General features: G+C 38.7%; 1 long non-coding RNA gene across 1 annotated transcript; it reads right to left on the minus strand.

The window, feature by feature from the left end:
* Window positions 1–536: 536 nt before the first annotated feature.
* On the minus strand, window positions 537–8,318 carry LOC135419691 (uncharacterized). The gene is made up of 2 exons (XR_010433111.1): window positions 8,144–8,318; window positions 537–670 (listed from the first exon to the last, which is right to left on the minus strand). It is a non-coding gene; the product is annotated as an uncharacterized LOC135419691 (long non-coding RNA).
* Window positions 8,319–8,396: the final 78 nt, after the last annotated feature.

An 8,396-nucleotide genomic window follows, 5' to 3' on the forward strand; every position in this document is an offset into this window, starting at 1 on the left:
AAAAATCAGAAGTTAATGGGAAACATATGACCAGATAGGTTGTTTTGTTTCCTATTTTTAATGTGCATACAAGAAATTTTCAGGCTGTAACATGATGTGGATTGAAGCCTCTTGAAACAGGTTTCAGTAGCTTTACTGCAGTCTGATTTTGGTGGTTCCAGTTGTTACAAAGAACAGCTTTTTTATGGTTTCTTTTTCCTTTTTTTTTTTCTTCTGTAGCAGTGAGAGACTTGCTTCAAGAAACAGATAATGAGCATGCATATATCTAGCTATTCACAGTTATTTTTAATGGGGATCCTAAACCGAGTTTTGGCAAGAGACTTTTCCAGTTTGCAATTCTGTTTTTCTCGGGACCAGAGTGAGTTTGGTTTTAACTGTCATCCTAAAACTCTTGAAATTAGTTACATACTGGTAGTGCAGGGACTGTTGCAATTTGGCAGCAGACGTGCTCAGCAAGGGATCTTGTATTGCACTGGTTTTACAGAGAATGGAAGATTTGCCCTGAAAGTAACAGAGCTATCTTCTCCTTGGACTCACAGTAGTGTGGTGCTCCACTTGTAGCAGCTGGTATGAAGGCTGCTGACCATCTACTGATGCAGCACCCAGCCAGTCCGGAACTTCTCCCACAACGGCAGCGAGTCAGAGAATTCCTGATGAGAAAGCGTGTGGTCTGTGACAAAAAGAGAAAGCTACCTAGTGAAGTACAGCAAGCATGTATGTGATTTATAGTGCAGGATAACTTCTGAAAGGAGTTTAGGAGAAGTGAAAAGCATTATTCATTTCAAAGCATGCTCCTTATTGCCTCAGGGAGTTTGTGTATAGCTTTACCAAAGGCCTAATGAAAGCTTTACTCAGTGACTAATTTTTTTCGCACCTATTTCTCTCTTTATAAATATTTTTCTCCCCATCCCCCCCGCACTTCTTTTCATTTTGTAGAACACAGCAACACCTGCTGGCAGTGGTCCGGGAGTACTGCTGGAAAGACCCACTGATCTAACTCTTCAGACCAGCTGCCATTAAGCACTGCCAAGCCATATTAATGAGCTGCCTCTATTTTTACCCCTTCCTGCCAGAAAGGGCAATTGCTCTTGGGAAAGACTGTAGCTGGTTTTTTTGGTTTTGTTTTTGGTTTTTTGGGTTTTGTTTGTTTGTTTGTTTTTTGGGGTTTTTTTTCTGATTTTTTTTCCTGTCAGCTTCAGAGTCCAGCTAATCATTGTTCATTTACTGAAGCTGGGATTTCTAGTTTAAATTCTGATACCACTGATTGAGTCTACATAAAACATCAGAGTGATGCTGAGCTCACATGCATATTTTAGTTCTAAGCTGGATCAGAAATAACTAAAGGAATGGGACTGAGAAAGAAAGGTTAGTATTCCGGCAACCTGTCTCCTTTTTCCTCAGTTGTGGATTTTATCTTACAAACCATAAAAAAAGTGATCCAATACCACTTCATTATTCACTCAGTGGATATTGTGTGATTTACTGATTACTTTGGAATCTCGAACTGCATACAACATATTTTTCCATGTCCATTCCTGCTTTGAAGAGCAGCCGTTAGAAAACATATTGGCACAGATTTCTTTGCAAATCAGCTGGAATTTCACTCTGTTGTACCTTATTTTCCTGTAATAGCAAGAAAAGATATGCCAGAAACTTATATTTAGAAGGTTTATGTTTCTACTTTTATGTAAGTGGACCAATTAAGGCTGATCTTGCTGTTGCTACTAACTCAAATGCTTATGTGCTCTTTAGAGGGGCCAGTGATTTCAATAATAATTAGTGAGCTGGTCAAAATATAAAGTTCATCTGAGGATAAGAACTCGGTCTAGAGCATAGGGTAGATAGTAGCTTTCCATTTCTCACCTTTTTTTATTTTTAATATTGATGGATGACACTTTTTGTAGGGGGGTAGGATAAGTATAAATGTTCTGTTTTACAAAAATCTTATGTAAAGTCAATCTGACTAACAAAAGCAAGTATGTTAATTTTCTTTCTAAACTATACCTATATCTTCTGACCTGACATTCATTGATCTTTTTTTCTTGCCAACTCATGGAACAGTGAGCTTTAACAAGGATATTTCATGTCCATGCTATTTTAGCATTTGTGTTGCCTTCTTATACTTAAAATAAAAACCAAGGCATATCAATACATAAGGTGGGTGACACAGATGATGTTATTAGCATGATGGGATATCACTTAAATATGTGTCATAATCAGAACTTGCTCAAAACTTCCCATTTGGGGGTAAACCTATTTACAAAGGGAATTTTCTTGAATTTATAGAAAGAGTATGTAGTTAAGTTGTAACTGGAGAGAGTAGTCCAAGGAACCAAAGTTTTTCACACAGCTTGTTCATTTGACAGGGGATTTTTCAGTACATTACTGGAAAAGTAATCTTTTTTTTCTTGAGAAACAGCTCTATAATGTGTAAAATGTCTTCAGTGGTGCTGTCCTCAAAGATATTTTGAGGTTATGATTAAAGTCACATCAATGATTCAAACCACACAGGGAAGGACCACCAGGTGATAGATCCTGTTTGGCTCCATGTAGGGTGAAAAATTTATGGCTGAAGTTGGAGCAGCATTTAACATTTATATGTGAATTTATATGTGAATTTAAGCTACTATTGAAAGTCCACTAAGTTAATTTGCATGCTGTTGGAAACTTATATCGTTGCACAAAGCATACATTGGAATAATTCCTTGTGTAATTGTACTTCAGTCAGCATAGTTTTATCAAGGACGTCTTTGGACCAAGTTCAAAATAATGGGAAATAGCATTATTTCTCTGACAAGCACTGAACTCTCTGCTCTGTGTCCCTTTTACTACAGTTAGTCAAATCACAGCACAGACAACAGTGTAAGTACAGACTACTGTTATCTTTTGGCTTCTAGGACCAACTCCCGCTGCCACTGAAGTTAGTGCTGACTGTGGGAGTAAAAATCAATTGAATCAAGCTTTGACTCTAAGGATAAGTATTAACCATCAGTGGATGGAAAGAGAAACAAAAAATCGGGCCTTAGACAAAAGCTGTTCAGATGATTATTCACTGATATACTACACAAAGTAACATTGTGGATTTTAGAAAGATTTACAACTGTTTTTGCAACAGGAGCATTGGACCCTTAGTTAATGTAAATGAAGGTACCTCTTCTGACTTCAGAAATTGGGTTGCATCAGTAGAAGATCTGATGTAAAGTCTATTTGTTTAATTTAACTTCTATGTATTAATGTCTTGTTTTTAGCTTTTCCTTTTAAAAACAGATCCTAGTTTTCGTCTTGTATGAAAAGTCCAATTTCATCTTGTTTTAGGTCCCTCAGTAATGGGGATACACTTTGTCTATTACGTTTTGATTACTTCTAAATCTGCTGATGTATGGAAGGGAATTGAATGAAGCTTATAAGATTGCCCCTTTTATTGAGCTGAACTCAACCAGAGACTACACCCGAAAATCTTCCAAGGTAGTCATCATGCACAGGTCATTGGGAAAAGTTGCAGTGCCACACATCAACAGATATTCCCATCTGTGAGAGTGGCCAGCAGAGAATTGCCATAAGTGAAATACTGAGGACACGAACAAGTGACTTAAAAAGGATATAGATCTTCTGCATTGTTGCTGCTTTGTCATTGTAAATCCTCTGTAGAGCAAATCACTGTAGATAAAGTGAATACATCCTGCAGTGAAAATGGTAAGAGGACTCCTGACTGCTTATAACTGTTTAGTGAACAGAGTTTTAAATGGGGACAAGAAAATCTGGATTCTATGGCTCTGTTCTTGACTGCAGAGGACAAGTACCTCATGTCCCCCTCTGTAAAGTTGAAAGAATCAATATCTGTTCTGAGATCTGTGGGGCAAAAATATCGAACCAGCCCTTGCTGCTGTTTGGTTTCTCACGGCCACTGGTTTCCATGAGGGTTATTTAAACTAATGTTTGGACTCATGTCCAATACACACACAGGTTAAGTCTGAGATATGGGTTGAGCTTCAATGATCATTTTCATGGAAACACAGGAAATTACTGAGAGCGCTTCACATGTGGGGAATTGAGGGGAGTGGAATGAACAGTTATCAGTTACTGAGGTAATGAAGGTGCCCACCTTCCCCATACATAGTCTCCCACCTCCTGCCTCTGTTTTAACAAGCACTAGAGATTACCCTGGGATTCCAGGTTCAAATGTAAACCTGCCTAAGTTTTGAGAATTTATCTCAGATTTTTCCTCAAATCTGGGGATTTAACACTTAAGATTTGACTTGGTAGCAGGAAACTGAACCTTTGGAGTGGATATGGGATTACCAAATCTGGATTTAATTCACTAATCCACTTCCGTTAATTTTTCTCATGTGACTTCACATTTTATGGTCGAAATTTTATACTTGTGGTTCAGTGCAGGTGGGACGTGTAACACGTAGTCAGTTAAATACCTACTTGCCAGGTGTCTGATTACAGACTGCAATGTGCGGGAACTATTAGGTTAAAGTCTGTTTATTGGTGAGCACAAAATAATACCCGCCAAGCTCAGAGGTCTTGGAGAAGTGCTTTTAAAATGAGCTTTATAACACCCAGTAACAGTTAGGGGAACAGAGGGTTGATAGGCAGCAGTGATGGCCAGTTGCCTAGAATATCAGTTCCTCTTCAATAACTTTTGTATGCCAACTATGAACTTATAAACAGTTATTTTCTTTATTCATTGTCTGCTTATTGGTGTCATGCCCTCATGATGACTCCTGCTAAAAGGGGTGACATAAGGTAGCTCAGAATAAAGTTTTTGTGTGCAAACAGGGCTCAACTGTGTGTCTATGCACACATTTTTTAATTGCTCCTTTGAAGCTGCCCATTCAGGGACAGTAACCAAGCATCTAGGAAGTATAAAAACAACAAAGAAGTGTTCAGATGTTTCTCATAAAGCAGATTCTTTTTGGGGGGTTAGTTCTGGTTCCTTTTTTTCCCCCTTAAACTGAATTTAGGTCACGTGATCAGAGTCAAATTGACAGCTTTGAACAATAACTTAATCTGCTTGCTCACAGGAGAGAATAGCAGGGACAGCCACAGGACAATGTTCCTCCCTCACCCATGTTCTTGGGTACACAGAGACTAGCTCATGCCCTTGGCTCAACAAGTTCTTGAGACGTTCAACAGAGTTGCCTGTTGTAGTGTTTTGCTTTGAGTGGGAGCTGAGCTGAAAGAAGTGAACGCTTTCATACAAATCAGCAAATAGCCAATCTAGAAGTGGCATTCAGGGAAATATTCATGAGGGATATCTGCAGACTAGGGAGAGAGGAATCTTGGATGTATTATTTAGAGGTCTCCAAACTTAAAAGTGTAATGTGAAGTGGCAGTTCAAAAAGGCAACAAAATGTTGGATGTTGTCAGGAAGAGTGTGAGAGCAAGACAGAGGGTACCATTTTGCCACTAAATATATTTGGTGCACCCACGAAGTGAATGCTGTCTGCAGTTCTGGTCTCTGCATCTCAAGTAGGATATATTAGAGTTACAGAAGAGACATTAAAATTATTAAGGTTTTGGAGAAGCTGCTTAATAAGAAGAAAGGGAAGAGCAGCTTGGAGAAGAGAAGGCTGAAAAACCATATGCTTGGGGTTTAGAAAATCATGAAGATGGCAGATAAGGTGAATGCTGAACTGTTATTCCACCAAATCCTGCAGTACTAGGGGGAACTCGTTGAAACTAGTAGGAGAAGATTTAAAACAGATACAGTGCTTACACAATGAAAAGGGAGCTTCTGGGATTTGTTGCCACAGGAGGCTGTGGAGGCAGACAGTATCAGAAGACTCAAAAAGGTCCATTAAAAACTACCAGAGGGAATAGGCAGGGACATATCCTTTAACATCCTTAATACAACAATTGCAGATGCTGGGGAGCTTGAAGGGACGGGCCCACAGAAAGCAGCCAGGCTCACATTCTCTCTGCAAATAGCATCTACTATTGCCACTGCTGGAATGAAAAAGGGGGTTAGATAGACCACCAGCACAACCACTCAGGGAGTGTCCTTATGTAGTAGTGAGGCACTCCTGTCTCCATGCTGTGGAAAGAAGAAAGCTCCTGAAGGTGATTCAGAGTAAGATCTAACTGTTCCTGCCCTGAATCACCCTCAGGAAAGCCCATCACTCATCACCAATTTCAAAGAAAATTTACTCTAGACAAAAGGAAGTCTTGTGAATAACCACGTTAATCACAACAGACACAAGCTGAGTTTGAACTCTTGCTCTAGAACAGAAAAAAAGTGTCATATATAAAAACTCAATCCAGGCACTCCACAGTCATTTTGGTGAATGCTTTTAAGAGCAAAAACACTGTATCAGATTATTGGTTAACTTTGATCACCAGCAATTGGAAACATTTCCTCAGCCAGTGATGTTGAAGCAGTATGTCAAGCTCTGGTTAAGATGAAAAGTTAAGAAAACATTTTTTGTATACATTAGACTGCTTTCTCATAGTCTCAAAGCTGAATCACTAGGAAAGACTGCCTCTGCTGTCTAGCTGCAAAGCTGGTCTGAATCGCCCAGGTACGGCCAGATGTCCTAACATTTATGGGAAGTCTGCTGCATGTTAGCATCTGGAAATGAAACAGGCTGTGAGGCTGGAATAGCAGGATGAGTTCTGACTCAGAAAGAAGGGTGAAAGTCAGGATGTGATTCTTTTGTGTAAAAGCTACCCCAGTAGATTCATTTGAGCACTCCAGCTCAGAGACATGAAATAACTGCTTAAGGGACAATTAAGTATTTCATGACCTGATTTCTACATACAGTGAGCTATTTGGATGTGCAAATATAGACATATTTAGACATAAATTACTAGAGTTACACATGTGAAACATTTTTAGGTATCTGCTGAAAACCTGGTCACTCCAGAAAAAAAATTAGCTATTCCCAAGCATATTCTGAGGTTCAAGAAAAGGCTAAAATACAGTACAAACTGCACAGAATCTAAACTTACCTTTTGAATGTTTTCTAACTGTGAAGTTAATTATAAGGGATAAAATGACTGATCTCTGGTAGCACAAATACTTGGTATATAAATTTTCTTCAGAAATCAGCTGATTAATCACCACTAAATCCTTTGAAATAGCTATATGTCTTTTTTAACTTTGAAGATACGAGGTGGGAGCTTGCTCAAGGTACTTAATTTGCTGTTCAGGGCTACCAAAGAAGTCTGTGGTCAGGATGGAAATGGGAACCTACCATGATTCTCAAGCTTTTTTCCTACTTGCTAAAATATGTTTCTACCTACTTATGAACTGTAAAACCACACAAAGCTGCACAAAGCCTCTGACAGAAATGTTTAGAATACAGTTAACTGGTCTGCAGTTGACCATTTCAGTATCTGTAGTACTCCTCAGCTCATCTTCTGGCTGAGTTTCCAGATATTACCATTGGGACCATTATTCACTGATTCAGTTTAGAAAATTCTGTTTGTTTCACTCACAAGAAGTCTTTTGTGAAAGTGAGAATTACAATGTTATTAGTGTTTGGACAAGTAAACAGTTAGCTTGCACACTCTATCTTTTGTTTAATTAATGTTCAGAAAGGGCATTTGAATTTCCCAGCTCAGAGACAATTTTGGTAATATAATGTCCAACCTCTGCAGCTCCAATTTGGAACTGTTTTCTTAGTGCTTGTGGGACAGAGAAGTTGAAAGTAGTTTCACATGGCCTTTATATTATCAGTGCAACTGCTGTACACCTCACACAAAGAAGTTAGTTTGATGGAAAGAGCCCAAAATATCTGACTTTCTCTCAGAGCACCCCCTACTTATAGTCTGGGCTGCACAATGTAAATGCTGTTACTCCACGGGCGTAAGAATTCAATTTATACTGGTAGTGTTTTCACAAGAGCATTTCAGTTCAGTAGGTAAATATTTCCAGGTGGCCAAGTCTAATTTTAGGGAGGGCAAATTTGCAGAGGTTAAATAGCAAACAAGATTGTTATAAGTCTCTATCAATTTGAAAAAAAGAAAATGTAATTTAATACAGCATTCTTCCAAAGATTAACCAGAGGCTTGACACACTACATAGCATGTCTGACTGTGTTGTTGCTATTAAAATCCATGTTCCAAACATTCGTAAGCTTCTTTTGTAAAGATATTCTGGAATTAGCAATGAAGAAAAAAGATATCACAATACCAGTAGATGAAGCAGAAGATGTGGATCATGCAGCTTTATGTTAGAAAGGCCATTAGGGGAGTTTTTTACTAGTTCTGAGTCTGAGTGTGTGTGCATTGAATGAACAGAGAAAGGGAAGAGCCTGCTTCAGCCAACAGAAATATCTTGCAACTGTAAAATAAAGCAGAAGAGTTTAAATGGTGGCTCCTATTCAGAAGTTCCACCAGAAGTGTCCTTCCAGTTTCAAGGGCCCTTTGTGATGTCAGATGCTGTT

The sequence above is a fragment of the Pseudopipra pipra genome, chromosome 1, assembly GCF_036250125.1.
Source record: "Pseudopipra pipra isolate bDixPip1 chromosome 1, bDixPip1.hap1, whole genome shotgun sequence".
Taxonomy (NCBI): Eukaryota; Metazoa; Chordata; class Aves; order Passeriformes; family Pipridae; genus Pseudopipra; species Pseudopipra pipra.